At 48.0% G+C, this 27755-nt stretch overlaps 1 protein-coding gene and 1 long non-coding RNA gene across 7 annotated transcripts in view; one reads left to right on the forward strand and one right to left on the reverse strand.

Moving 5' to 3' along the window:
• Positions 1–27755, reverse strand: part of CEMI (cell migration inducing hyaluronidase 1) — a 172477-nt gene that overhangs the window by 83389 nt on the left and 61333 nt on the right. The gene's annotated exons all lie outside the window — the stretch shown is intronic.
• On the forward strand, positions 1368–17275 carry LOC105493100 (uncharacterized). Its single transcript, XR_011626265.1, has 3 exons — positions 1368–1491; positions 6183–6360; positions 17165–17275. It is a non-coding gene; the product is annotated as an uncharacterized lncRNA (long non-coding RNA).

Below are 27755 nucleotides of genomic sequence, written 5' to 3' on the forward strand. Positions count from 1 at the left end.
ATATCTGTTACAGGCTGAACTGTGCACTCCACAAATCCATATGTGGAAATGTTAACCCCCAGTACCTCAGAATGTGACTGTATTTGGAGACAGGACCTTTAAAGACGTAACTAAGGTAAAATGAGGTCATATGGGTGGGTCCCTAATCTAATATGACCGGTGTCCTCATAGGAAGAGGAGACTAGGATGCAGACATAGAGGAGAGACCATGTAAAGAGACAGGGAGAAGACAGCCACCTACGTGCCAAGGAGAGAGGTGGTTTCAGAAGAAACCAACCCTCCTGACACCTCAATCTCAGACTTCTAGCCTCCAGAACTGTGAGCAAATACATTTCTGCTGCTGAATTCACCCAGTCCATGCTACTTTGTTATGGCAGCCCTAGCAAACTAATGCGGCATCCTTGAGTAAATTACCTAGTTTTTCTGAAGCTCACAAGTTTCTCATCTGTCATAATAACAGTAATAATTGAAGCAAACACTACCAGGGCCCTGTTAGATGCAAGGCACTGCTTTATGTACTTTTCACATATTGACTAATTTACTACCTCAAAGCAACACTCTGAGCTGGGTATCATTATTATCTCTAGTTTATGGATGGGGAAACTGAGGCACAAAGTATATAACTTGCCCAAGGTCACACAGGAAGTAGATGACAAATTTCAAAGCCTGCCTTTCTTCTCCAGAAGTTGTGCTTCTAAGGATTCAATCATTTGCAGCATAATCTCAGGATCTCAGAATATAGGCGCTGGTAGGAATATGAGAGATTATACAGCCAGCACTTTTCAAACTTCAGTGTGCACCTATGTTTCCCCAGGAAACTTGCTAAGAAATGCAGATTCTGATTCTGTAGGTCTTTCGAAGAAATGCAGATTCTGATTCTGTAAGTCTTGCTGAGAAATGCAGATTCTGATTCTGTAGGCCTGGAGTGGGGGCTGAGGTTCTGCCGAGGGTCACAGAACTAGTAGGTGGCTTAGTCAGGATTTGAACCCAGGTGGTCTGGCTCCAGAACCCACATTCTATAAAATGGGAATAATAACACCACTCCCTGCTTATCTCTCACCCAGGTTTACTGGGAAGAGTAAATGCTTGATTTGAGCCATTTCTCTGCCCTGGTAGACAACATAATGATCTTGAAACCAAGCCTGGGTGAGCTTGGGGGAAGATGGGCAAGAATCTCCCTCCAGCTCTCTTGTGGTCAGGGAAGCTTTTATGTTTCCCCCTTCCTTTGTGACCTAGTCACATGTTCATAGATTCTTAAATCCATGCCATGACTCCTGGAGGACTGGATCACCTGCACAGGGTCCACTAAGATTCTTTTCTGGCTAAGGACACAAAAGTCTATCTTTGTGGACACCAGAAATCATGGAAACAGGAAAGCAGAGCTCAGAGATCTTGTTCCCACAGGACAGAAATCTTCCCTGACAAATTGTGATGCAGAAACCCTTCTCTGACATTGCCCAGTAAGAGCCCTGTCTTCCTCTCCTGGGTCAGGTAAGGGGCAGCCAAACACCGCCTCCCGCCCCACTGTCTCCTTCTGCCACTTGTTCCTCCCCAGGCCCAGCTCTCTCCTGACAGAGAAATGCATCTCTCTGGTCACCTGGTCCTGACACAGTATCCCTAGAGAGAAGAAAGAGGTGGGAGACAGAACAATCCAAGCACCCCTCTGGATCACAGATAAACACAGGAAGAGTCCCAAGCCTGGGGAACTCCCAGCAGCCCTGAGCTCCTTCCTGCCAGCCCTTTCTCAAAGGGGTTGCCGTCAGCACAGTCTCCTGAGACAGGGTGTGTGGGGCTGCTGTGCAGGGGCCCCAGGGACAGGGCACCCTAGTCTGCATCCTTGGAGAGAAGCACTTAGAAAACCTTTTGCTTCTGCAGATTGGGGCATCCCAGGATGCTGCAAGAAGCATGTTTCTCTGGCATGAGTTACTTTTACCTTTTGAAAACACACGTGCCCAGACCTCTCCCATTGCTGCAAAGACCAAAAACCCCAGAGGCCCTCCAAAGCCTGGTCTCTCTTCCAGAAACTGTGCTTCTAATTCCTAAAAATAAAACAACTTGCAGTTTAGCTTCAGGCTCACAGAAGGTAGGAGCTGAAATAAGACACCTATTCCAGCACGCACTTTCTTATGCCTATCAGTGTTAGGGAGGGGACTTGTTAAAATGCAGATTCTGATAGGGCAGGTCTGGGGTAGGGTCTGATTCTGCGTTTCTAACAAGCTCCCAGGGGAGGCTGTTGCTGCTGGTTGGTGGACGATGCTTTAAGCAGCAAGGATCTAGTTCACCCCCACCCTCCCTATTTTACAGATTTGCAAACTGAGGCCCACAGAGTAGAAGAGAATTGCTCCTGTTGATTAGGAGCAGCTAAATGGAAACCTGATCCAGTATCTGATAGGGGAATTACTGTCTGAGCTCAAGTTATGGGACACATGTCATCTCCGTCACTCTGCTTGCTTGGGAGGAAGGGCGAGAGAAGGGAAGACTAGGCCCATTTATTCCTACTGTTTCTATTGAGACAACACTTCAAAGCAATATTTGGATAGTAAACACATGCCTTGGGTACCTTTTATTTATGTACCCATAGAGTCCTTTTTTTTTAGACAGAGTTTTGTTCTTGTTGCCCAGGCTGGAGTGCAATGGTACGATCTCAGCTCACTGCAACCTCTGCCTCCCAGGTTCATGCCATTCTCCTGCCTCAGCCTCCCATGTAGCTGAGATTACAGGCATGTGCCACCACACCTGGCTTATTTTATTTATTTATTTTTGAGATGGAGTCTCGCTCTGTCACCCAGGCTGGAGTGCAGTGGTGCCATCTCAGCTCACTGCAACCTCTGCCTCCCGGGTTCAAGCAATTCTCTGCCTCAGCCTCCCCAGTAGCTGGGATTACAGATGCCCACCACCACGCCTGGCTAATTTTTTTTGTATTTTTAGTAGAGACTGGGTTTCACCATGTTGGTCAGGCTGATCTTGAACTCCTGACCTCAAGGGATCCACCCACCTCGGATTCCCAAACTGCTGGGATTATAGACATAAGCCAACCTGCCCAGCCAAGAGTCTTGAATTATCTTTTTCCCAAAAAACATTGATATGGGAAATTTCCAGTGGGGAACCACCTACAAAGCCAAAGAGGAGAGATGCTACAGTTCCCTGTGATAACAGAAATTCACCTTCACAGACTCACCCTATCCCCAAGCATGGCAGAGTGAATCCCGTTTGATCCTGCTGTGCCATCAAGACCAAATCCCTCCTCACCCCACCAATCAGCTGTGGGGGAGGGATGGGAAAGGTAGCTCTGAAACTATTTCACATCCTCCTATTCATTCAGCTCACATCGCTACCCCATGGGCGGCCACTGAGCTGGTGTTGGGGGCAAAGGAAAGTAAGATCCCCATCCTTAAGGATCCCCCAGTCCCATCCCCCTGTGCAACAGGTACTGAAATCTAAATAATGCACGTGACCCTCCTAGCAAACCAGATATGTCCTAATGAAAAGTCAATCTGTAGTTACTCACTTGAGATTAAACCTAAGAGTAAATAATTTAGCCACAATGATAAATCTGGCAGGGTGTCCAAACTTTTGGTTTTCCTGGGCCGTACTGGAAGAAGAATTGTCTTGGGCCACACATAAAATACACTAACAGTAGCTGATGAGCTTAAAAAAAAAAAAAAAAAAAAAAAAAAAAAAAAAAAGGGCTGTGCATAATTTTCATGATATCCACCATCACGCATAAGCAAAAAAGTCCTCACGTTCAAAGGGTTGGACACAGCTGCATGCTGTCCAGTACAGTAGCCATGAATCACATGTGGCTATATAAATGTAAATGTAATTATAATTAGATAAAACTAAAAATGTAGTTCCTTGGCCGGAGGTGGTGGCTCACGCCTCTAATCCCAGCCCTTTGGGAGGCCGAGGCTGGTGGGTCACGAGGTCAAGTGATAGAGACCATCCTGGCCAGCATGGTGAAACCCCGTCTCTACTAAAAATACAAACAGCTGAGCATGGTGGCACAAGCCTGTAGACCCAGCTACTCAGGAGGCTGAGGCAAGAGAATCACTTGAACCTGGCAGGCGGAGTTTGCAGTGAATCAAGATTGCACCACTGCACTCCAGTCTGGGTGACAGAGTGAGACTCTGTCTCAAAAAAATAAAAAATAAAAATAAAAAATGTAGTTCCTCAGTTGCACGAGGTACATTTCAACTGCTCCATAGCTTGTATATGGGGCTACTGTATTGGACATCACAGGTTGAGGACACATTTATCACAGACTTCTATGGAACAGCTCTGAGCCTCACTACTCAGAGTGGTGTAGTTAGGTCCACACTAGAGCTACAATTCAGTTCAGAGCGACAGTTCTCATGGTGGTATTCCCTGAACAGCAGCATCATACTACCTGTTAGAAACAGATTCTCAGTGCCACTCCAGACCTACTGACCAAGTGACTCAGAAAAATCTGAGGGTGGAGCCCAGAAAGCTGTTGTAACAAATCCTCCGGGTGATTCTGATATGCGCTTAAGTTTGAGAACCGTTAGTTACAGAGTATTAATTAAATCCCAAAAAGACACTCGTCAGCCTCCTAAATATTTGAAAATGTATCAGGCTTTATCACAAGATAGATCCAAATTTAAGTCTCAGACCTGCCACTTAAGGGCTGTATGTGTAGTTGGCCAGTTACTCAACAATCTAAGCCTCTGTCTGCTCAGTTGTAAAATGGGGGAATAATAGTAGCTGTCTTAGAGGTCTGTTGGATGGGATTAGATGATGCATGCAATGTGTGTGGTACATGGGTTAGCCCGGATGAAGACTCCATAAAGGTCAGTGTGTCGCCATTACCCACGTCTGCCTCCCGGGCAGTGATGGACACAGCTGACCATCAACCTGGCTTACTACGTGGGCTTTTAGGGTAGCCTTTTTCACTAATAAATTGGTAAAACTGAGTCTTCAGATGAGTGTTACGTCTAAACAAGAGGTGCTTTCTCGAAAGCTTGTCACAGAGGGCTTTATGCAGGAAATTCACCCCTGTCGGGCAATATGTTTATGACCTGGGGAAAAAAACCCAAATATGACCTAATGAGAGTCCCTCACTGGGCTCTGGGCAAAAGTTCTGCCTGGATTATGTGAAGTGTGGCAGATGCACCAAGCCAGAGTCCTGAGGTCCTGAAACAGCAGAGAATTCAGGAGCAGATAAAGGGAGGTTCCTGCTACCTCAGAGGGCCAGGGTATGAGAAGAGGTCATTTCTGCGCTGCACCCTGGCTCATTGTTTTATTCCAGGGGGCTTTGCTTGTCTCTCACATTCAAGCAAAGCACAGCTCCCAAAAGAGAGGAGGGGAAGTGAGAAGAGAGGAGAGAATAGGGGAGGGGAGGGGAGGGCAAAGGAGGGGACAGGAGAGGAGAGGGATTAAAAGATAAAATATGGCCTTGTTTACCCATCCCAGTATTACATTCCCACCCTTCTGGGGGATTCCATGAATGAAAACACAACACCTGCTGGGCGAGGGGCTGTGGAAGAGGAGAAAGGGTGATGGAAATGCAGCACCCGGGGGCAGATCTATTCTTAGTCCCATGAATTTCCTCCTGGCCCCCAAAGGCCTTCCCCCATTCTGATGTTTGCTTCCTTGACTTCAGTGTTTTTTCTCTTCCCGACCATCCTCCCAGCTGCCATGCTCAAGCTTTTGAAATGCATAATTTGTTTTAATTACAAAATAAAATAATTTCTCCCATAGAGGGTTCTTCCTGGCCCTAAATTTCCTATCAATTCCTTCTCCCTCTGCATCCACATCATATTCATCAAACCCTTCTTTAAACTTATCTCATTCTGTCTTTGGAGTTCCTGAACATTTTCCACACTGGGCTGTGGGCTCCTTGAGGGCAGGTACTCCGTGAACACATTTTTCCTTCCCAACAGACCTTAGTTCAGTAGCTTGGCACACCGAGGCTGCCCAGTTAGTATTGGACTAAGTGAATGTGTTTGCCAAATGAATTTGGCTATTTGCCAGCTCTGCAAATTTCAACTCTTTGTCCAACACCATCTTTCAAAACAGGTGGGTGTATTTTGAAGTAGAAATTGGAGACATTAAGCAGATTTTAAAAAATATATATTACTCTTTTTTGTCATTTAAGCATTACCCTCAATTGAGTAAAAAAAAAAAAGAGTATCTTCCCTGTTAAAGTTGGTTTTGTCTTCCAGCATCATAAAGCAAGAGGGGAAGTCTCGTTACTGATACAGGTACTCCCAGGCCCACAAAGTCTGAGGCCAGCCTTCTGCTCCTACAGTTTGGAGTGACTGGAGGCTGCAGCAAGGAAGGGTCCTGGCCTCTCTCACCAATCCCAGGACTCTCTGGAGAGGGTGCTGCCCACTATAAAAGGTAAGCCAAGTGTCCCAGTTTTCCCTGCCCTCAGTCCCCAGGCCATAGACACCCATCACCTCTGAGATTCACTCATTCCTATAGGGCAGGCCTCTTGCATGATTCCTCCAGGTATTTCTGGGACTCCCTACGGGTGCCTACACAAATCCTGTCCCAGCTCATGCTGCAAATATCCTGGGATTTCACAGCCACAGCCTCTTGCTGGGAGTTTAGCTAAGCTCCATCTCCACCCCTGCTCCTCATCCACCTGCTGCTATCTTTGTGCATGGGACATGAGGGATTCTCCCCCAGCCCAGGCTGCCCTGGAAGCTGCCTTTTACCTCACAGTGAAAGTGGCCCATCTCATCTGCATGGAGAGGGAGAGTCCATGCTCAGTTACATGTTCCATAGCCAGGTGACCCAGCTCCCACGGTATTATGGAGGCTAACAGAGAGGTTCATTCAACACACCTAGGACCTGGTAATGAATGCTACTCGGGTAGCTGGGTCACTCTCCACCTTAAACCTCTCCCGACTGTCCCTCCGGCCCCAACTTTGAGTCTGCATGGCACAGGATGGCTTCTTCCATGATGGGATTCCTCTCTCCAAAGCCTCATTGTCCTTTCCTGAATTTGAGCATCTGTCTGGCCTTCCCAGTCCATCAGATGGTCTGTAAACAAGTGAGCCTCATCTGGAAAGACAGTTTAAATTCCACCAGCTCAACCCAGGATCCTCAGCTTCCTTATAAATCAGTGGATGCAAGTAGGTATTTTAGGAGAGGAGCTGCCACCTGACGTCAAAGACAAGTTGACCTGAGTCCCAACTCTGGCTTCCCCAGGCATCATCCATAGAAGGCTCTGCCAGCTGGCTCTTGTCCAGGCAGGGAAAGTCTGCCAGGGTCAGGGGAGCCCAGGAGTCTGCCCCGCCACGAGCCTTTTTATTCCCAGTTCCCTGGGCAAATGTGGTGTGGGCTGGCTCCTCAAAGCCAGCAGCTAAAAGGTCAGGTGATGCCAAGAGCAGCTAGATCACAGAGTTCAAAGACCTCAAAGGTAAGGTGAGCCTCTCTTGAGACCCTGAGTCAGAACTTGGAGCTACCCAAGTCTACTCACTGGGCTATGCATCTTCCCAGCTGGTTGTGTGCACTGTACTGGCTTGGTAAGTGATTGTAGCAATAAACACTTCATCAGTTGTATTTGTTAACTGAAAATACTAGCATCAGCAGTTGACTTGGCATTTCTTCTGGCCTGAAGTTATTCTATGTGTGCCTACTTGTTTCTGAGGCTCAAGAAAAATTTGTACCAGATGCCCCCTGCCCTCTCCCCATCACCTCCTACCAGGGTCAAGACCCACATCACTCCTCATCGGGGTTATTTAGTGGCCCTTTTTGCCCCATTCTCCCCGCTGGGGGGGGGGGGTGTTCCTGGCCCAGTGGGGGAAGGGAGGCTCATAGTCCCAGGAAGAGCTTTGTTTCATAGAGGATAAAATCAGTGCTTAAGGAGATTGAGGATGCCTGGAGAATACATCAGGTGCCAAGGATCAACAAAGATGAGCATAGTGCAGGGTTCATTCATGAAGTACCTTCAGTGCAAAGTTAAGGAGTCTGGACTTTATCTTGAAAGCGTGGGTGTGGGGGCACTGGCGGACAGGAGGAGCCAGAGGAATGAGTCGATGTGTACTTTTAAAAGATACCACTGCCAGGGACAGAGAGGAGGAATGGGAGGGGAATAGGAGTGCAGCCTGGAGGTCTTCACTGGAATTTAATCAATCAATTCATGTTTATTATTAGTGCCTACTGCATGATGGTTCTAGGCATTGAGACACAGCAGGAAACAACTCAGGAAAAGACCCTGCCCTGGATCAGGTTAGAGCTCACAGTAAGGTTGTTGGAGAGAGGGGTTGCAGGAGGAAGAATAGAAACCAATAAGCAAGGAAATGCATCCCATATATGTCTGATCATACAAAGAGCTGCAGAGAGAAATCAAGCACAGGAAAGGAAAGCTCTCTCTGGTAAGGTGACATTGGAGCAGGCACCAGAAGAAAGAGACAATGGGGTTAGGAGATGCCATGGGAATACATAGGCAGAGGGAACACAGCAAGAGAAGGGTGTGAGGGAGTGCAGTAGGCAGGGGCTGGAGCTGTGTGGTGAGGTCAGAGGGCAGAGGGGTCAGCACAGCTAAGGGGTAGGGTAAGTTGAGGGTGATAAGACATGAACAGTTTCAGGTGGCTGAAACTGGGGTGGAGGCAAGGTAGGGGTGGGAAGGGATAGGAGGGACGTGTAGTGTTTGAGGCAGGGCATGCTGTAGAAACAATCTTTCTCTGCAGCAGATGCCCACTCAGCTCAGCGCTTCATTGATTACCTGTTAGGTGAGATAGGCATTGAAAATCCCCAGCGCTGGATGTGGTGTTTGCAGTGCTGCAATGCTGGCTTAAATAAACTCTGCAGTAAGCATTGTACCATTCTCATCCCATCCATGGCTTTCACACCAACAACTAATCCTTTTGGAGTGATGCCTCCAGGCACTGCAAGTACATCATCTCAGACAGTGTGGGCCCAACTTACAACTGTCTTTAAGATTCTAGTGCCCAGAGAGAAGACAGGTAATGTGACAGGGTCCAGGAAGGCTGGACTCTAGCTAAGTGGGCCACACCATACATACTTGGACGTGAAAGAAGTTCTCAAAACCAGAAGATCCTGGAAAATGTTAGCTGCCATTGGAGTGGCTATATGTGTGGCTCTGTTTTGTGTGTTCAAACTATTTTTGTATGATAGAAGTGTAATTCTAAAGCACCCACTTTCCAAATTAAACAAAGGAACGGGGGAACGAAGCACCAGAGAGACTCACCCAGAGGCCTTGAAAGCAGGTGGAGCCAACAACCTGAGCTGGAAAGGTCTAGAAAATGTGTGTACGTGTGCCTGTATGTGTATGTGTGTGTGTGCATGTGTGCATGTGTATGAGTGAGAAACAGGGAGATTACTCTGCAGAGCTTGACAAGCAGGCAGATCCACCCTACCCTTAGGGTTCTGACTCTGTGGAGCTGGGGCAGGACTCAGTAATCTGCATTTGCACCCCTGCCAGACACCCTGAAAGATTCTGATGCAGGTAAAGCCCTTCTAGAGGTACAGTGGAAAGGGGAAAACGTGTTTTCTTCTCTCCACCAACTGAAGGAAAAACTGCTTTTTCCCTCCACTGCTCCAATACTTCCAACCACTACATGTGCAGGGGATTTTCAAACCAAGCAATTTTCCAGTTCTTGGTGCACAATAACTAGGTGCTCTACAATCCATTCGATTCTGATACAGTCTACCTGGAGTCAGCACGAATGCCATGGATTGAAATCTGTGTTTAGACCCAGGGTAGGCCCACCATTGCCTTTCAGCGTGTGGACTGTGAACTAGGGGTGTCCTTCAAACTGGAAACAAGGGTCTTGTGGGGCAAAGGCCTTCTGACTTGGGCAAAGGCATATTCTTCTGGGAGCAGCAGGAGAGACGGAACAGGTAGGGCATCATTGCCAGCAAGATGCCTCCTGCTCCCAGAGCTAGATGTCTTCAGGAGGGACAAGATCCAGACACAGGTTTAGAACAAAATGTGATGAATTGGAACCAGCCTTAATGATTGATGGGAGAAGGTGCTACATTCAAAATGAATGAGGAGCCCACGGAGGATGTTTGCGGGTTTCATTCCCTGCTCCCGAATTCAGCCCCTTGATCTTCCTTTGCAGCCATCTCTCCCTTTACTCTCAGACCATGTGGCTCAACTGGGGCTGACCTGCCCACCTTGCTCCTAAGGTAGATGTGTGACCTGGCCTGGCCAACGGATAGATCCATTCCCCTGGCTGCTGTGATTGGTGCAGGGATGTTCATGTGACCCAAGCCAAAAAAAAGGGACATTGGCTGGAACTACTGGGAAAGCTGGATCTCATTCCACTGTGGTTGGCAAACCTGGAGTTGCTGGGGCCACACTTGCCTCTATATTGACAGAGGATCCCTGAGAATGAAGCTTGCACAGAGGAATGTGGACCCTAGAGATGGAGAAAGCTAATACTTGAGCACCCAGACCCAAATATGCCTGAAGCTACTACTATCCCTGGACTTTTCAATTGCATGAGCCAACAAAGTTCCTTTTTCATTTAAGCCAATTTGAGCTGTGTTTTTGACATTCACTATGGAAACAATCCTAACTAATAAGGAGCCAACAGGAGAAAAAAAGATGAAGGTTAGCTCTTTTTTTTTTTTTTTTTTTTTTTGAGACAGTTTTGCTTCCGTAGCTCAGGTTGGAGTGCAATGGCACAATCTCCGCTTACTGTAACCTCTGCCTCCTAGGTTCAAGTGATTCTCCTGCCTCAGCCTCCCGAGTAGCTGGGATTACAGGCATGCACCACCATGCCCAGCTAATTTTATATGTATATGTATATGTACGTGTGTGTGTATATATATATATTTTAGTAGAGACGGGGTTTCTCCATGTTGGTCAGGCTGGTCTTTAACTCCCGACCTCAGGTGATCTGCCCGCCTCGGCCTCCCAAAGTGCTAGCATTACAGGCTTGAGCCACCGAGCCCAGCTGAAGGTTAGTTCTTTACAAGTCTTTTTGCTCTCATAAAGTGTAATTTAATTAATGAGGCCTTACATTACTTTATTGGAAAAGAAAATTTCTTCTCCTCAATTGTTTTGTGTCCCCAAAACATGCAGTTCCCTAGGGAATGTGACCGACATCAGAAAGAATGAAAACCTTCACTGCCACTAAGGTTGACGACTATTTCATGAAGGATTGTGCACCACAATCATGAAGAACCACCCACCAGCATACTCCCCACCTTATTCCAATCCATCTTCCACAGACGCACCAGCATGAATCGTGGCACATTTTTGCTTAAAACCCTCCAAGCGCTTCCCATCACACCTAGAATGAAGTCAGAGCCCTTCCAGCCCTGTGTGGCCTGATCACTTTCCAGCCTCATCTCACGCCCATCTCCACCCATCCAACATGGGCCTCTCTGTCACTTCCTTGATGATGGCAAGCTTGATTCTGCCCCAGGGACTTTTCACATGCTGCTCCTTCTGCCTGGAATGCTTTCCCTACTCCACTCACCCTCAAGTCCCAGTCTAAAGTCCTGTTCTTACAGATGCTTTTCCTGCCATCTTCTTCCTATCTGAAGGTCCCTCCCTCAATACCCTTTGTAGCATCCTGGTTATTTTCTTCACACAGTTTATAATCATATATTCACTAATGAGTTTGCTTATTGTCAACAAACTTCATGAGGGGAGGGATTTGGTCACTGGTTATGCTACTCAGAGTATGGTCCAGGGACCAGCAACATCAGCATCACCCAAGAGCCTGTTAGAAACCAGAGGTCTTGCCCCAGGCCACTGACTGGCAATCCTCAGTGACTAATGTGCCCAGTGAAGTTTGCAAACTTCAACTTCTAAGGGTCCTTCCTCTGCTCTAAGACACCTTCTGCCCTCATCCTTCCCCACCATGAGAGGAGTCAGAGCTGCTGGCTTCTGTGCATCTCTTTCCATTCTTCTTCCCTTCCCCCAGGAAGAATTAATATTAACCACTAGGGCCACCAAACACAGAGGATGCCGTGAAAAGTTCCTCAAAGAGCTGGGAGCCCTAGCGGGCTTATGTGAGAGCCCCGAGACAGGCGTGCAGCTCACGAACAAGCTGGACACACAAGAGGCCAATTTGTTGGCACCTGCTGTGCCTGGAAGCCAGGATGGAATGTCATGAGGCAGGGCCTGGCAGCAGTTCAGAGAGTGCAGCCTTCCTCCCAGGCTCCTGTTCTCAGGCTCACACAAACCCAGGAAGGGCAGAGACAGGGAATGTTTGCACGGCAGATAGACTTTCTCCACTCCTCCCTCTGCCCAGCCAGAGTGGAGTCGAAAGGGCACACTTGATTTTAGTTCAAGTTTGGGCCAGAGTCCTCCTTTGATCTGACAGGCTTGTCTTTTCTTGGGTTATTTATTTGTAGAAACCCCTCTGGTTTCCTACTACTTCAAATACACCTACAGGAAGCCACTGGCAGGTGGGGTTCTAACGCATAGGCCTGTTTTACTGCCCTGGGTGCCACCAGCTTATTGTGATGGGATCAGTTACCTGGATCTCTGCATGCAGGTGAAATTTACAGCCCTGGGCTATAGAACAAAAGGCCCTATTCTATGAAAGAAAATGGGTCTGATAAAGCTAGCTGGGAGGAGTGGCCAGAAACAGGGAGTCCTGGGTTCTAGTCCTGAGAGACCATGGCAGGTCTTCCCTGGGCCTCAGTATTCTCTCTCTAAAGTGAGACCCAGGGAAATGCATATTTTAACGCTTACTTGGGCCAGGGAGCTGTGACAGAGATATGTAATGATAACAGTTCCTGACTGCATAATCTCAGCTCGCAATTCTGAGCTCCGGGACCCCTAACTCACCACTAGGGGACCCCAGGGTTCCACATAATCGCTTTTCCCTCCAACCCAACATTTTGCTATGGAAATTTTCAAACTCACAGCCAAGTTGAAATAATCTCACAGTGAACACTAATACAGCCACAACCTAGATGCTACCAGTAACATTTTGCCTCTTTATTGCATATCTATCTGTCCATCCAGAAATCAATCTTAGTCTTTGGATGCATTTCACAGTAAATTAAAAACACCACGGCAATATTTCCCCCTAAACACTTCAGCCTACATATTATTAACTAGAGTTCCATATTCTTTTTTTTTTTCATCTTTTGAGGGAAATTTTACATGTAAATAAAACACACAAACCTAAAGCACACACTTGTTGAGTTTTGACAAATGCGTATGTCTCTGAAACCCAGATCCCCAGGAAGGTCTGGAACATTATCATCACCCCAGAAAGTTCCCTCATCCCCTTCCCAGCCAATTCCAACAAGAGGCAACCACTCTTCTAGGTGAGAAATACCAGAAACATTCCATAGATTCACTTTGCCTCTGCTAGGACTTCATGTAAATGGAATGATCCAGTATGCAGACCTTTGTACAAGACTTCTTTCACTCAACATGCTTTCGGGATTCACCTACGTTGCTGTGTGTATCAGTAGTTCATTTCCTAGAATGGCAAAGGAATATCCAATTGCATTAATATATTCTACCACACAATTGCCTTACTATTACTGCTTCAGGGAACTCCAACAAAATGGGATTTGGGAGCAAAAAGAAGGCACGGGCCGGGTGTGGTGGCTCACACCTGTAATCCCAGCACTTTGGGAGGCTGAGGCAGGCAGATCACTTGAGGACAGGAGTTCGAGACCAGCCTGGCCAACATGGCAAAACCCCAACTCTACTAAAAACATAAAAATTAGCCGAGTGTGGTGGCGCATGCCTATAGTCCCAGCTACTTGGGAGGCCAAGACAGGAGCCGAACCCGGGAGGCAGAAGCTTGAACTCAGGAGGCAGAGGTTGCAGTAAGCTGAGATCATGCCACTGCACTTCAGCCTGAGCAACAGAGTGAGACTCCATCTCAAAAGAAAAAAAAAGAAAAAGAAAAAAAAAAAAAAGAAGGCACAACTTTGCTACCAAAATGCAGCAAGAATGAGCTGTGTTTGCCGCCATCCTTCTCCAACCCAGCAAGACACTTTGGAGGCAGGTGTCCTCGGCCCAGTTCCCAGTTCCACCACTCATTTGCTGTGTGAACCTGGGCAAGTTCTGGTACCTCCCTGTTCTGCAGCTTCCTCATCTGAAAGATGCTAGTGACAATAGGACCTTCCTCAAACAATAGTTGTGAGGAAGAGTGAGGTAAGCACATGTTCCATAAATGTTACTAAATGTTATTGAGGAGGAGCTTTGACTTTTATTTTTATTTATTTATTTTTTGAGATGGTGTCTCACTCTGTCTCAAAGAGCTTCAGTGCAGTGGCATGATCACATCTCACTGCAGCCTCAAATCCCTGTACTCAAGCGATCCTTCCATCTCAGCCTCCCGAGTGGCTGGGACTACAGGCACACACCACCATGCCGAGCTAATTTTTTAATTTGTTTATTCTCACTATGTCATGTTGCCCAGGCTGGTCTTGAACTCCTGAACTGAAGTGATCCTCCTGCCTTGGCCTCCCAAAGGGCTGGGATTACAGGCATGAGCCACCATAGACATAGTTTGACCCCTGCATGTTCCACTTAGTGGCTCTGCAGGTCTGGGAAATTTCTGTAGGTTTTTTTTTTAAAGTAGGTATGGCTTCACTATATTTTATAACATTATCTCATGGATTTATTTTTCCTCTTCCTGGTTTTCTCCTTTCCCTCCCCATGACTTCCCTTTGCATTTTTAAGCTAAGATTCCTGTGCAGCTTATAAGGCTGTTAAGTATCTTCTGCCTAATTGAGGTTTCGAGAGGATTCAAAGAGATAATATATATGAAATGCTTAGGAAAGCACCCGGTTTGCAGTTAGCTCTCTTATATAAAAGTTATTTTCCATTGTTAGCTGTGTTCTCCAAAAGGGCAGAGCAGAGACTGATTTGCTGAAAACAAATGTGTATGCTCAAGGCATACTTTTGAAAGAGTCTTGCCCTGAGAAGTCAGGATACCAGGCTCACAGGTCACCCTTGTGCTCCCTGCCCTACAGATGCTATTAAAAATGGAATTCAAGGGAGCAACTGCAAATTGCCTGAAGTATCTCCTGGGCCTTCAGCCTGGTCTCCTAGGGGCTGTAGCCCACGCTTGGTTTATAGCCAGGAGAAGTTGCCAGGCAGAAAGAAGAGCTCCTGCCTCAGGCTCTGGCTGCATTTGCAGAGCTGAGCTGTGGCCCAGGATGCTGGCCTAGTTTCAGCTGTAGTCGGCCGTGTTGCCTAAGATCTTCCAGAGGCTTCAGTTGGAAAAAGTTATTCCTTGCTTTTCTCCATAAAATGAGAGAAAGTGGTCCTGGCAGAGAGAGGAGGTGGCACTGTCATCTCAGGGCAGGCCTTGCTGGCTCGCTGAGGGCCTGCAGAGGCCTAGGGGACAGTGCCTGGTTAGAATCTGAACACAGATCTCTCTGACTCCAGCTTGTTCCTGCCTCTGTCAGTTTGCTTCTGGGTATTAAATTTGGAAGTTGTGTTTCCAGCACCTGGGTCCAAGGAATAACCTTAAAAACCCTCAAGCCCGTGACTTGCCCCAAGGTTCTATAACAAAGATTCAAAGCAAAGTCTCAATTCAACCCAGTGCTCTTGCTCACATATTAGGTTGAACAATACAAAATCATCCATATTCAACTGTCTTGATCTATAATAATGTCTATTCTATGCAATTCAACCTATACATTTATTCAGTCCTTCTTATGTATACACCATTGTCCTTAAGTCTGGGAGGTGGGGTTGGGAGAGCAGAGAGATGAGAAAACAATGCTTGCCCTTAGAGCTTATGTTCTAGAGCCCTTAGAATCTAATCTCTCTGTTTTGATCTTCTCTCTCAAGTAGTCCTACCTCTTACTATGAGATCCATGCCATTTGAATTGGGTCAATTCCCTTCTTAGGGTTTCAAAGACCACCATATTGTAAGGCTTCCCAAATCTCTGCCTTGAGCCAGGGTCTCCACTCTGTTCCAGAGCCCTCTCTGTGATCCACACTTTCACAGGATGGACCTCCTAGAGTCACGCTTGTTCAGCGAGATTTCTCACTCCCAGGCCAAACAGACTGGGCCAGGGGCACAAGGGACCAAAGCTGGGCTGATTATTTTTCTCCTGGTTTTAGTCCCTTCTTGTGGCCTGGCTGTATTCCTGCCTTTGATGCTTGGAGACATTCCCTATGTCCTTATTGTAAATCCAAACCCCCTGCTTTTTTCCCCCTTTCCATTTGACTAAATGTAGCTAGACTTGGTTTCTCTTACTTGCAACCAAAAGTCTTAGTTCTTCAGCCCATACATGAGTGATGTGATTTTTTCCTCCCAGGGTCTTAAATGGGCATCGGAACTTTCAGCCACAACAAACACTTTTCTGCATAGATTTCTACCCTATTTTCCATGTCTTTCCTGTGCTAACAGTACCATCTCTGGTGGCCAGGACTTTGTAAGAACAGAGGAAGTCATTCTCCTGACTCACCCGGTATCCCAGGGCTGGACAGGAGTGAGTTGTGCAGGCTTGAAGGGCTCATGATGATAGTACATGTGGGTGTGGGCCACTGGGACATTTTGCCCCTCAGCTATTCAGGCACCCATTGGGAGCTACTCTCGTGCGTTTACCATTCAATCCATGTTGGAACAAAGACAAGCTGAAAATCAAATAAACGCCTTCCAGACACTTAACACTGCACACACTTTATCTTCCTCCTCCTTCAGGACTGAAAATGAGATAAGCACCACCTTACTTGGCTGTTCTCCAAGGTCCTGGCATACAAGGGGAAAAGGGAGGGGGTGAGACTATCCCTCAAAGTATGTTGGGACATGAAAGCAGAGGCATAAACCCTTCTTTGAATGGGGAGAAATGAGATATATATATATATTTGTAAACCACACTTCAGTATGAAAGAAGACGATGGCAGAGGAAATGTCAGTAAGCTGAGTCAGAATGTTTCCAATGCCATAAAAGCAAATGCTGTCTTCTATATGCAACTATTAAAAGTAACAGCAAAAACGCAATTACTTTTGCACCAACCTAGAATAATATTTTTGCTTCTACTAGTTACTAATCGTACGTCTCCAATTACAACACACACACACACACACACACACACTGGAAGTAGCCCATGGAGTCCAAAAAGGTTCTGATTCTGGTGTCAATGTCATACTTCAAGGGCCTTCTGTGTGCCAGGTATCAGGCTATTTACTATTACATGGTTTAACTCCCACCACATCTCAGAGGTTAAGTGATTTGTCCAAATTCACATAATTGGCAAATGGTACTTCTATTCCAGGGTCCCAGTTAACAGAATTTCAAGCCATTGCATTTTCTCACCACTCTGCTGTGCCAAGGAACGAACAATTCCAACAGAAGACAGCAGTGAACTCTCGATCAAGCACTTCTTCCTGCCCTGCAAACTTTGCCTCCTCTCACCCTTGTTCTTGAACTTACCCTGTCCCCCTTGAAGTTCTGCCCATAGCCTTCTACTTCCTCATCATCTATTCAGTGCAGGAGGACCTCTCTATCCTGACATTCACAGTGGCCTCCTGATGGTCAGCCCATCTCCAGTTTCCTCCTCCTTCCAGTCCATCGCCTACACTGCTGCCAGGATAGTCTTTCTCATAGGAAAATCTTGTATTTTACACCCTTCCAAAACCCATGTTGCTGTATGAGGTCCCTCAAGAAGTGGCCCTTAGATGTCTACTCAATCTCACCTGTTCTCTCGCTTCATGACCCATGCCACCTTCTAACTTACACTCTGGCCATGCTAGTACCACCAGAAGACCCCCTGTTCACCCAATGTCCGACATGAGCTCATGGTCTGTGCCTTTTATCACATTGCTATTTCTGCTGGAAGGCTCTTCTCCAGCACCAATGCCTGGAGGAACCCTACTACCCATCAAGCCTTTAATAAATTTCCAAGAAGAATGAATCACTCTTTCTTCCTTATTTTCCACCTCTATTCAGCATAGGTCTCTTATTATTATAGAATTTTATTACGTGGCTTTCCCATGCTAGAACATGAACGACTGGAGGGCAGGGAACCTTATTTTCTTCCCTTTTCTATCTCTGATTGAGGGCCTGGCCCAGACTAGGAATTCAGTAAAGGCTTGTTGGATGAATCACAGAATCAATGCTCAACAGATCAATGAACAAATGACTCATGTTAACTCTAAAAAGAACCTCACCTAGAGAGGGATTAGATTTGTTAGCCAATCACTGGCTGCATCCCTGTCTTACATTCACCCTTTGTTTGCTCCCTGGCCCTGCTGTGGAGCTGCAGCGACCCCAGGATTGTCTGCCCGCCTCCCCTCCCCTATGCCCTGCCCCTCCCCCTCCCACAGAGTCACTCCAGGGACTCCCATGGGGGCTAGCACCACCCTGGCACTGGCCCCTGCCAACTGGTCCACAGGCGAATGCCTGACTCAAGCCAGACCAATAAGTTGTTTCCCTGGATCCTGGGTTTGGAGCTAGAAAGAGTCTGAAATCTGTCTCACTGCTGTGGTGAAAGTTACTCAGTACAAGGCAGCAACCCCATCAGCTGCCCCATTCCCTGTTGGCACTGGAGCCTTGCAGCCCTGTTTTCAGCCGTCCCTGAGCCTGCCTCCCCCAAAGGTGTTTCCAGAATTTCATTTCTCAATCCTATCTCAGATTATCTGCACCTTCACCTTCTCTGTTGCCTTGGAGCTGGGTTTCTGTCACTGACAATCCCAGAGCCCTGACGAGTAAGGGGATGAGCAGACAGACCTGGGAGAAAACTGAGCCAGACTGTAGGTGAGTCCGTGGGGATCACCACAGTGAAAAGGAACCCCCTTCCCTCCACATCAGCAACTTTAGGGAGCAGCAAAGTCCCTGACAACATGGCTTCTCCTCACCCACCCTACACTACACGTCTCCTTGGGAAAATAACAAGAAGATGACGGCTGGGCATGATGCCTCACACCTGTAATGCCAGCACTTTGGGTGGCCAAGGCAGGTGGATCACTTGAAGCCATGAGTTTGAGACCAGCCTGGCCAACATGGTGAAACCCTGTCTCTACTAAAAATATAAAACAATTAGCTAGGCGTGGTGGCACATGTTTGTAATCCCGGCTACTTGGGAGGCTGAGGCATGAGAATCACTCGAACCTGGAAGGTGAAGGTTGCATTGAACTGAGATTGTGCTACTGCACTCCAGTCTAGGCAACAGAACGAGACTCTATCTCAAAAAAAAAAAAAAAAAAAAGAAGATGACAATAAAGAAGCTGCCACCACTCTGTCCTTGTACACATGCCCAAAATCCCTGACTAAGAATCACTCCCCTGGCCAGCTCCCGCCAAAGACACCCCTCCGACCCCTCCTACATGCACCTCCCACCTCTCCCACCCCCAACCCTCACATTTCCCTGCTCTGCCCGTCCCTTGCCTGGACAGCCATAACAGCCTCCTCTCCCTGAACACTACTTTGCCAATGGAACCTTCCCAAACACGTATTCACTATGCTCCAGTCTTGTTCTAAAGCTTTCAGTGCCGCCCTCTCCCCACCATCACTGCTTACAAACTCTTGACGGCTTAGCAGAGAGTGGCCCTTACCTAACTCATCACACCTTGGGCCAGCTCATTTCCAGCGTGTGTCAGGCACAGTGGGCCATGCATTGTCTCTTGGGTCATCCTTGAGCATCTCTGCCTCTCTGCCTTCACTTGCTCAGCTCCCCTGCCTGGAATCCCTTCCCATCCATTCAGGTATTTCACTTCCTTTCATATATTTCAATCTGGCCTCATTTTTGAGAACCTCCCTGATAACAGCAATTTGACAGGGCACTTCCTAGTTAACCTACTTGCTTACTCTCTCTCTCTCTCTCTCTGTCTCTCTCTCTCTGGTGCTCATTTTGCTCAACTACACAGGACATTTAGATTAAGAGTAGCCTCATCCACCTCATTTGTCCAGCACACGAGTAACTAGAACTGGGCCTAAGGAGTGAACTGGCCTGAGAACTCTCAGGTCACTGGCAGAGTCAGTAACCGATCCCACGGCGTGAAGTGGGTGAGCAAGAGGGAGGAGGCCAGGGTGACTCAGGGGTTTGTAGCTGGAGTAGAGAGTAGGCTCCTTGCCAAGGCAATGGTGAGCAGATTTCCCAGCTGGCTGGGAGTTCCTGCTGAATTAGAAGTGCTTTCAGATGGCCCATGTAGAGGTGCAGTGGGCAGTTGCATAGGTGGGTCTGGAGATCAAGAGAGAGACATGGACTCTAGATATATTTTAAAGAGATTGGCCAGGCACAGTGGCTCATTCTCCTGTAATCCCAGCACTTTGGGAGGCCAAGGCAGCACTTGAGGTCAGGAGTTCGAGACCAGCCTGGCCAACATAGTGAAACCCTATCTCTACAAAAAATAGCCAGGTGTGGTGATGCATGCCTGTAATCCCAGCTACTTGGGTGACTGAGGTGGGAGGGTCACTTTAACCTGGGAAGCAGAGGTTGTAGTGAGCCAAGATAGCACCACTGCACTCCGGCCTGGGCAACAGAGCAAGGCTCTGTCTCGCTCTCAAAAAAAAAAAAAAAAGTCTAAAGAGATCCCTGCAGCTGGGGTGTGTATGTGTGTGTGTGTGTGTGTGTGTGTACGCACGCGCTCATTAGAGAACACAATGACCGTGAGGAGGTTGAGGTCTGAGTTCTGGGAGCACAGAAAAGATTCACGTGGAGTGACCCTGCATGGCCTACTTAGTCCCTCTTAGGCAGCTGCACCCCATATTGCAGGGCTGTCCCTACTTTCAGAAGCTGGGGAAACTGGTATCTTGGGTGCAGCTTCCTGCACCCCTTCTTTCCACCTGGGAACCCCTTCTCATCTATGGGCAGGCGGTGCTCCAGGACATCAAGAGATGGCTTCCTTCCTTTCTTGTTGATGCTCCTTGGAAGAATAACCCCAAGAGAGATCCTCCATAAATGGGATGATGTGAACTGAACTTCAGCCCTCTCCCTGGAAATGCCAGTCACTACCTGAGTCCAAGGCAAGAAGAAAAGGCCCCACAGGCTTGGGGCTTGGCCTGCTGAAGCTCTGCCCTTCCCCACAGCTGTTCCTGAGCCACAGGTCTACAAGGTGTTGAATGGACTGTCTGAGGCCAACCCAAGGTGTCAGAGCATGGAGCAGGAACAGCTGAGGGGCGGCTGTCCAGGAACTAAATCTCACAGTCCATTTCCCAGAACTGTGGAGCGTGAGTGGCTTCTCTATAGGAAAAAGGCTGGCAGAGGCCTGGTGACGAGGCCAGATAGGAGGAGTCCATGTGGCTTGTGGAGGCCAGAATAAGAATACGCTACCTCAGCTCTTCCAGACCTCAGTCTCCTGCAGGGGTACATCTCAGACGTTTTTTCCAGGCTTTCTGATAAATTACCCAATTTCTGTTTTATCTGGGTCATCTCCTTCTTAAAGTTCTGAAGATCATTATCTCCATTCAGTCTGCCACATTTGGGTACAGAACTGTGTCCTCTTGAGGATAAAGCCTCTTTGTCCCTGCAGAAGGCATTTGAGGAGGAGATGCACATGCTGGAGAGCTGTGCATCGTGACTTCACCATCTCTGGAAATCATGGAAGGAATCTCAGGAAGAGCTGAGCATCTCCACGGCTCACTGTTTCACCTTCTGCTCCTGGCTCCTCCCGGGTGGACAGGGACACTGATTTGCATCTGCTACCTGGCCAGCAAGCATCCTGCCACCCACAGCGCCCTTCTGCATTTTGACATTCTGAAGAAACCCACGGTTTTGCCAGAATGAAAGAAGATGGTCCCAGCCTCAGCCTTCTGAGCCCATGGAGTGAGGATCTATTTTCTCAGTAGCCTTGCTGGCCACTGCCCTTGGTGACTAGAATCATCACACAGGCACAAATTGCAGCTCTTTGTCAAAGGCATGTTGCTAGAGTGGATGAAATACCTGAAATATTGGATTCTGGGGGTCCTACTCGCAGGTGGTACAGCAGCGAAGGGACTAGGGACTTGATCTTCACTTTCTTCACAACATGGTCCTGAGTCATTGCTGGAGCTGTGGTGAGCCCAGACTGCACCCCAACCCGGAAGCTTTCTGTTGGTTCACATTTGCTTTATTGATATAAATAGATGATGCTTCCCAAAAAGCCCTAAGTTCACTCCTCACTAGTTTCCAAAAGCTACAGAAGGGCTGGGTGCAGCAGCTCACGCCTGCGGTTTCAACACTTTGGGAGGCCAAGGTGAGCTGATCACTTGAGGCCGGGACTTCAAAACCAGCCCGGCCAACATGGCGAAACCCCGTCTCTACTAAAAATACAAAAATTATCCTGGCATGACGGCGCATGCCTGTAATCCTAGCTACTTGGGAGGCTAAGGTAGGAGGATGGCTTGAGCTGGGGAAGTCAAGGCTGCAGTAAACCAAGATTGTGCCACTGCACTCCAGCCTGCATGGCAGAGTGAGACCCTGTCCTGCCCACCCCACCCCCAAAATAATCAAAAGCTACAAAAGAACCCCCTGGAGAACTTTTAAAATACACAATTTCCTAAGTCCTTTCCTGGAGATCTTCATTGTGAACGTTCTGGTATGGGACCCAGGACTTGATCTTTTAAAAATGTGCTCAGGGCTTCCAGTGCACAGCCAGGAAATGGAAACCACTGACTAAAGCCCCCAAGTCTTGTCACCAGAGTGAGTGATTATTAGGCTCTAGTATCAACAGCTGAGTTGCTAAGCCAGGAATTAGAACTTCACACTTATGCTTAGAAAGTGTCCTTTTCATTTCAGCCACCTTTGATCTTTCAGATCTTGAACTTATCACTCAAATCCTGCCCCCACTGAGTGGCTTCAGGACCACTGGCAGGCAGGCCTTTCTCCCTTCCACACGGGTTTGAGAAAAGAGATGACACTGTCTCTAAGCTGCTGTTAGTCACCAAGTTCACTCCTCACTAGTTTCCTGAGCAGTATCAGTACCACCTCAGTGAGAAGACAAGCTTACACACACCCTGTTTGAACATCAGTTCCCTTGACCCAGACGGCCAAGCACATGAATAGCTGCTCCAGAGGCCTGTGACTACAACGATGATGACTGCAGGCTAAGCACTACTGACAGGTGATCCACCCAGCAGGTGAAGCACAGGAAAGGTTTTCCTGGGGGAGGAAAAGCCTGCTTTGGGGTATCTGGAGACCTGCAGGACAAGCATGACGGACCCAGAGAGAGGGAGGGGAAGAGCGCTCTGGTTGGTTGAGTGACTATAAGTGAACGAGTCAATGCATGTCCCACACGGGCCTATGTGCGTGAGTTTATGGGGATGGGGGAAATGTCCAGCTCCATAATAGAAACCCTCTGGGCCTGACACTGCCAAAGGGTTAGATGGAAAGTATTCCATGACTGTCCTTCCCAAGTGTCTCCCCTTCCCTCTGCCACCTGGCCCGGCCCAAAGCAAAGTGGTCTGTATGGAGATTTACACTGAGGTGGGTGGGTAAAGGAAGCACCCGTCCCTCAGGCTGGAAGTGAGGTTTCGGGGTGGGAGTGTATGTGGCAGAGGGCATGCTTGCCCAGAACAGGGTCAGGCTGAATTTGATGAGGTGGGTGTGTCAGGAGGAGTCGCCCAGATCTAGAGGATGGAAGGAGGAGGGCAGGTGCTGGAATGTCTGCTGGCTTCACTAGTTGCCTTGTGTGTCTTTTCACAACACTCCAGGGTCTAAGCCATTTTTTCTGGTCCCATCCAGCCCCGCCTAGTGACTCGATCTAGCTCACTGACAGGATTTTCCACCTCAGTTATGGCCTGCCCACCTCATCCCAGGTCACAGTCAAAGTCACTGTGGGAGGGTTAAAGGCTGGAATGCCTGCTGTCCCAGATCCCACTATATCAAAATCATTTCATGGAACTGTCTGTCTTCCCTGGATGAAGACCAAGGAGAAGGAGACCAGAAAAGAAGACCAGAAAACCAGAACGAAGAGAAAGGTGATGATCAGCATGTCCCATATTGTCTCAAGTAGGGTCCACTGACAGGTTTTTTAGTGCCATGTTCATATACTCCCTGTATCATCCACACTGTGTGTAGCACAATATTTGCTCAATATATTTCTGGTTACTTTTTTTGAAACAGGGTCTCACTTTGTTGACCAGGCTAGAGTGCAGTGGTGTGATCACTGCTCACTGCAGCCTCGACCTCCCAGGCTCAAGAGATCCTCCCGCCTCAGCCTCCCAAGTAGCTAGAACCACAGGCATCCACCACCACGCCTGGCTAAATTTTAAATTTTTTTTAAAGACAGGGTCTAGCTACATTGGCCAGGATGATCTCAAACTCTTGGGCTCAAGCGATCCTCCTGCCTTGGCTCCCAAAGTGCCATCACACCCAGCCTCAATATATTTTTGAAAGGTATTCCTCCTCAGATATTAGCGTCATCGCCCACTAAATAATTGTCAAATCACTGGTTATGCAGAAAAATTTACCTTTATCCATATATGTATATGGATAATATTTATGGATATATATTATCCCTATATATCCATAACATCATTTTACAAATCATTCATACTTAGGAACATATGGATGAGCTGATTTGAAGGTCTTTCTAACACTTAGAGAATAAATGAGAAGTGGATATGGTGTGTGCTGGGTTCTGGGGCTGAGTTCTGCCCATGGGCACCCTGGGGCTGGGGCCATGCCCTGCTTTCCCAACACAAGGCTGGGCCACCTGGCTTCTCTCCTGCTCCCGCTCCCGCTCCATGCCCCAATCTTTGCTGTGTTTCCACAGCAGCCTCGGGATGTTTTTGGCACCTCTGATATCTGAGCATGGCTGCCTCATTCCATGCTATCTTCTGTCACTCTGGGGATGGTAGGCCCTGAAATCGGATGGGGACACAGGAAGTGGGAGGCAGCCCAATTCTGCCATGGTGGAGCTGCTGGTCAGGTCCAACTGGCTTAAAAGAGCCCCAGCTGAAATGAATAGACATTCCTCTCTGAGCTGCCACAGCTCTGTGAGTCATCTGGGGGTGGTTTTGAGGAACACAGTCCTACGGTGGAGGCGATGGCCACCCAAAAACCCCAGAGAAGGAGGAGCAGGGCAAAGCAGTCACCTGGCTAAATTTGGAAGAGGAGACTGCAGCTGTTTCCACCCCCTCCTGCCCCCTCATCCTGGCGTTAGGCTTTTTTTTTTTTTTTAATGGCCTTTGCTCGTCGCTTGAGCATTGCCAGCTATTTTCCCCAGGAGATATTAAAGCAGGGCACAGGCTGGCTGGGGGACACAGGCAGAGAGGCCCCGAGGCAGCTGCAGCTCATCCCAGGCAGGGGGAGGGCACAACAGGGGTGGGGGCACACAAGCAGGAACTCCACGCCCACTGACCAGCTGCTCCGGACACTGGGTGTGAGTGCCAGAGAGGCTGGCCCGGGACTGTGTGGGCCCGCCTGAGTGGTTGCTGGGTGGCAGCCTTAGTGCTCTGCCTTCCAGGGAAGTGGGAGTGCAAAGCTGGCTTCCCCAAGAACAGCCCCCATGGAGAGTGAAGGATCTGGGGCTGAGGTGAAGCAACACAAACACGGGCTGCATTATCACCTGGCTCTGTCACTAATTCACCAGGAAGCCTTGGGCAATGACTGGCTGTTCCCTGCCTCAGTTTCTTCTTCTGTAAACCAAGGAGGGGTCTCATACTTTCCAAAGTGCCATGCCACCAAGATCCTAGCTATTCTCTGGAGTGAGGGGCAGGCCTCTCTCTTGACACCTGGGTGGGCTGCTAGGGGCTGGGTGACAGAGCGCCCAGAGGAAGAGCCCCTTCATGATCTCCTCAACACACAGTCCCCACCATGAGCTGATAGAGATGGAGGGATATGTCCAGCTCCATATAGAAATCCTTTGAGACTGATGCCGCAAAAGGGTTAGAAGGGTTATGACTGTCCTTCTCAAGTGTCTGTCCTTCCTTCTGCCACCTGGCCTAGCCCAAAGCAAAATGGTTAGTATGGGGATATAGACTGATGTGGGTGGGTGAAGGAATCACCTGTCCCTCACCCAGGAAGTGAGATTTCAGAGTGGGGGTGGGTGTAGCAGCCCCCCTGCTCCTCCAGCCAGCACTGTCATCCCATATCCTCAGCTGTCTCTAAGCAGAGGCAATGTGCGCAGGAGAATAGGAGCTGCGTGAAGGCAGGTCTTCTTGACTGATACATTCAAAGCATTTAAATGGTGCTAGCCTCATAGTAGGTCTTCGATAAATGTTAATTGAATAAATACATGAAATGGGCAAGAAGATGGGCTCTGGAGTCAGACTAGCTCTACTCACTTGGACCAGTGACCATTGGACTGGTGAGTTACTTAATATTTCTGACCCTTAAAATAGTCACCTGAAAAGTGGGGATCATGATGGTGCCTTCCCTCATAAGGCCATCATGGAGATTAAATAAGATACAACACCTAAGGCATTCTGCATGTGTCTGGCATGTAGTGGGTTCACTGTTATCATTTACAGGGTGGTTCTACCTGGATGTGCCACCAGCATTTTAGAGGTCACCTTGTATGGTCCAGCTCATCACCTCTCACTAGCAAGATGTTCTCTGCTGCTCCTGCTTTCAGTTGGTGACAATGTCATCCACTCAATCATCTAAACAGAAATGGGGAGTTCCTCTTGGCTCTTCCCATCCCCTGACCCCTGGGACGTCCTGGAAGGTTTTTCTACAGGTCTCATGCATCTGTCTTTTCCTCATTCCTGCTGCCATGACCCTTATTCTCTCTCACGCCTTGCTGTAAGATCTCCAGATGTCTTCTGCATTCCAAGCCCCTCCACACCCTGGATTTCTCTCTCTCTCTCTCTCTCTCTTTTTTTTTTTTTTTTCTTGAGATGGAGTCTTGCTCTTGTTGCCCAGGCTGGAGTACAATGGCACAATCACGACTCACTGCAACCTCTGCCTCTCAGGTTCAAGTGATTCAGCCTCCCCGGTAGCTGGAATTACAGGTGTCTGCCACCACGCCCAACTAATTTTTGTATTTTTAGTAGAGATGGGGTTTTACCATGTTGGCCAGGCTGGTCTCGAACTCCTGACCTCAGGTGATCCACCCATCTCGGCCTCTCAAAGTTCTGGGATTATAGGTGTGAGCCACTGCACCCAACCCTGGATTTCTCTTTATCCTCAACCTTGATGCAATCTTCTGTCTTCCTCCCTCCCTAGCTGTCAGCCCCTTGAGAACAAAGAACAAGTCTTTGTGCTTAGTAAACATTTGTTGACTAATGAATTAGCAAACACAGGAGACCAGAGTAAAGGTCCTGGTGGGGGAGAAAGGCCAAGTAGGAGGTGAAGAAAAATGAAAGGCAGTGAGAAGTGAGAAGCTACTTTGTGCGTAATTTATTACCTTTTAATCCACCATGATTTTGTTTAAAAGAGAATAGGTAAAAAATGAAATGGAAATACATCTATAAGATATGTACAAATGGTACCCAATGTGTTTCTATTCTAAGAGTGTGTTTCTAAGTTGACTGTTGAGAACTTGGCATAACATCTTCTGATAGACATGCAACTCAAGAATATATTGAGAGCTCATCCATAGTTGTCACTGTCTCAGATCATGACAATTATGGATGAGCTCTTAATATATCCCAGGCACTGTGCTAGACATTTTCCATGCATCTTTGTATGTAATCCCCGCCAGGAATTAGTATCCCCATTTTACAGATGAGGAACAGAGTTGTGGGAAATCTGTGCAACTGTTTCAAGCTCTTTTGGCCAATTAGGGAAGGAATTGAATCTAGGTCTGTTTGATCCCAAAGCTCATGCTTTCCCCATATACCATGTTGCTGTTAATTCCCAGCAATATGGCCAACTGCTCTGATTGGTCAGCCTTGGCCTCCCAGCCTTGTCATTGGCCAACACCGCCTGGAGGGAGGGCTCTGGCAGCTACCAAGGACCTGTAAGAGGGAAAGCCATGGACAGAGTAGAGAAGGAAGGACAA

This window comes from Macaca nemestrina, chromosome 7 (genome assembly GCF_043159975.1).
Source record: "Macaca nemestrina isolate mMacNem1 chromosome 7, mMacNem.hap1, whole genome shotgun sequence".
NCBI lineage: Eukaryota > Metazoa > Chordata > Mammalia > Primates > Cercopithecidae > Macaca > Macaca nemestrina.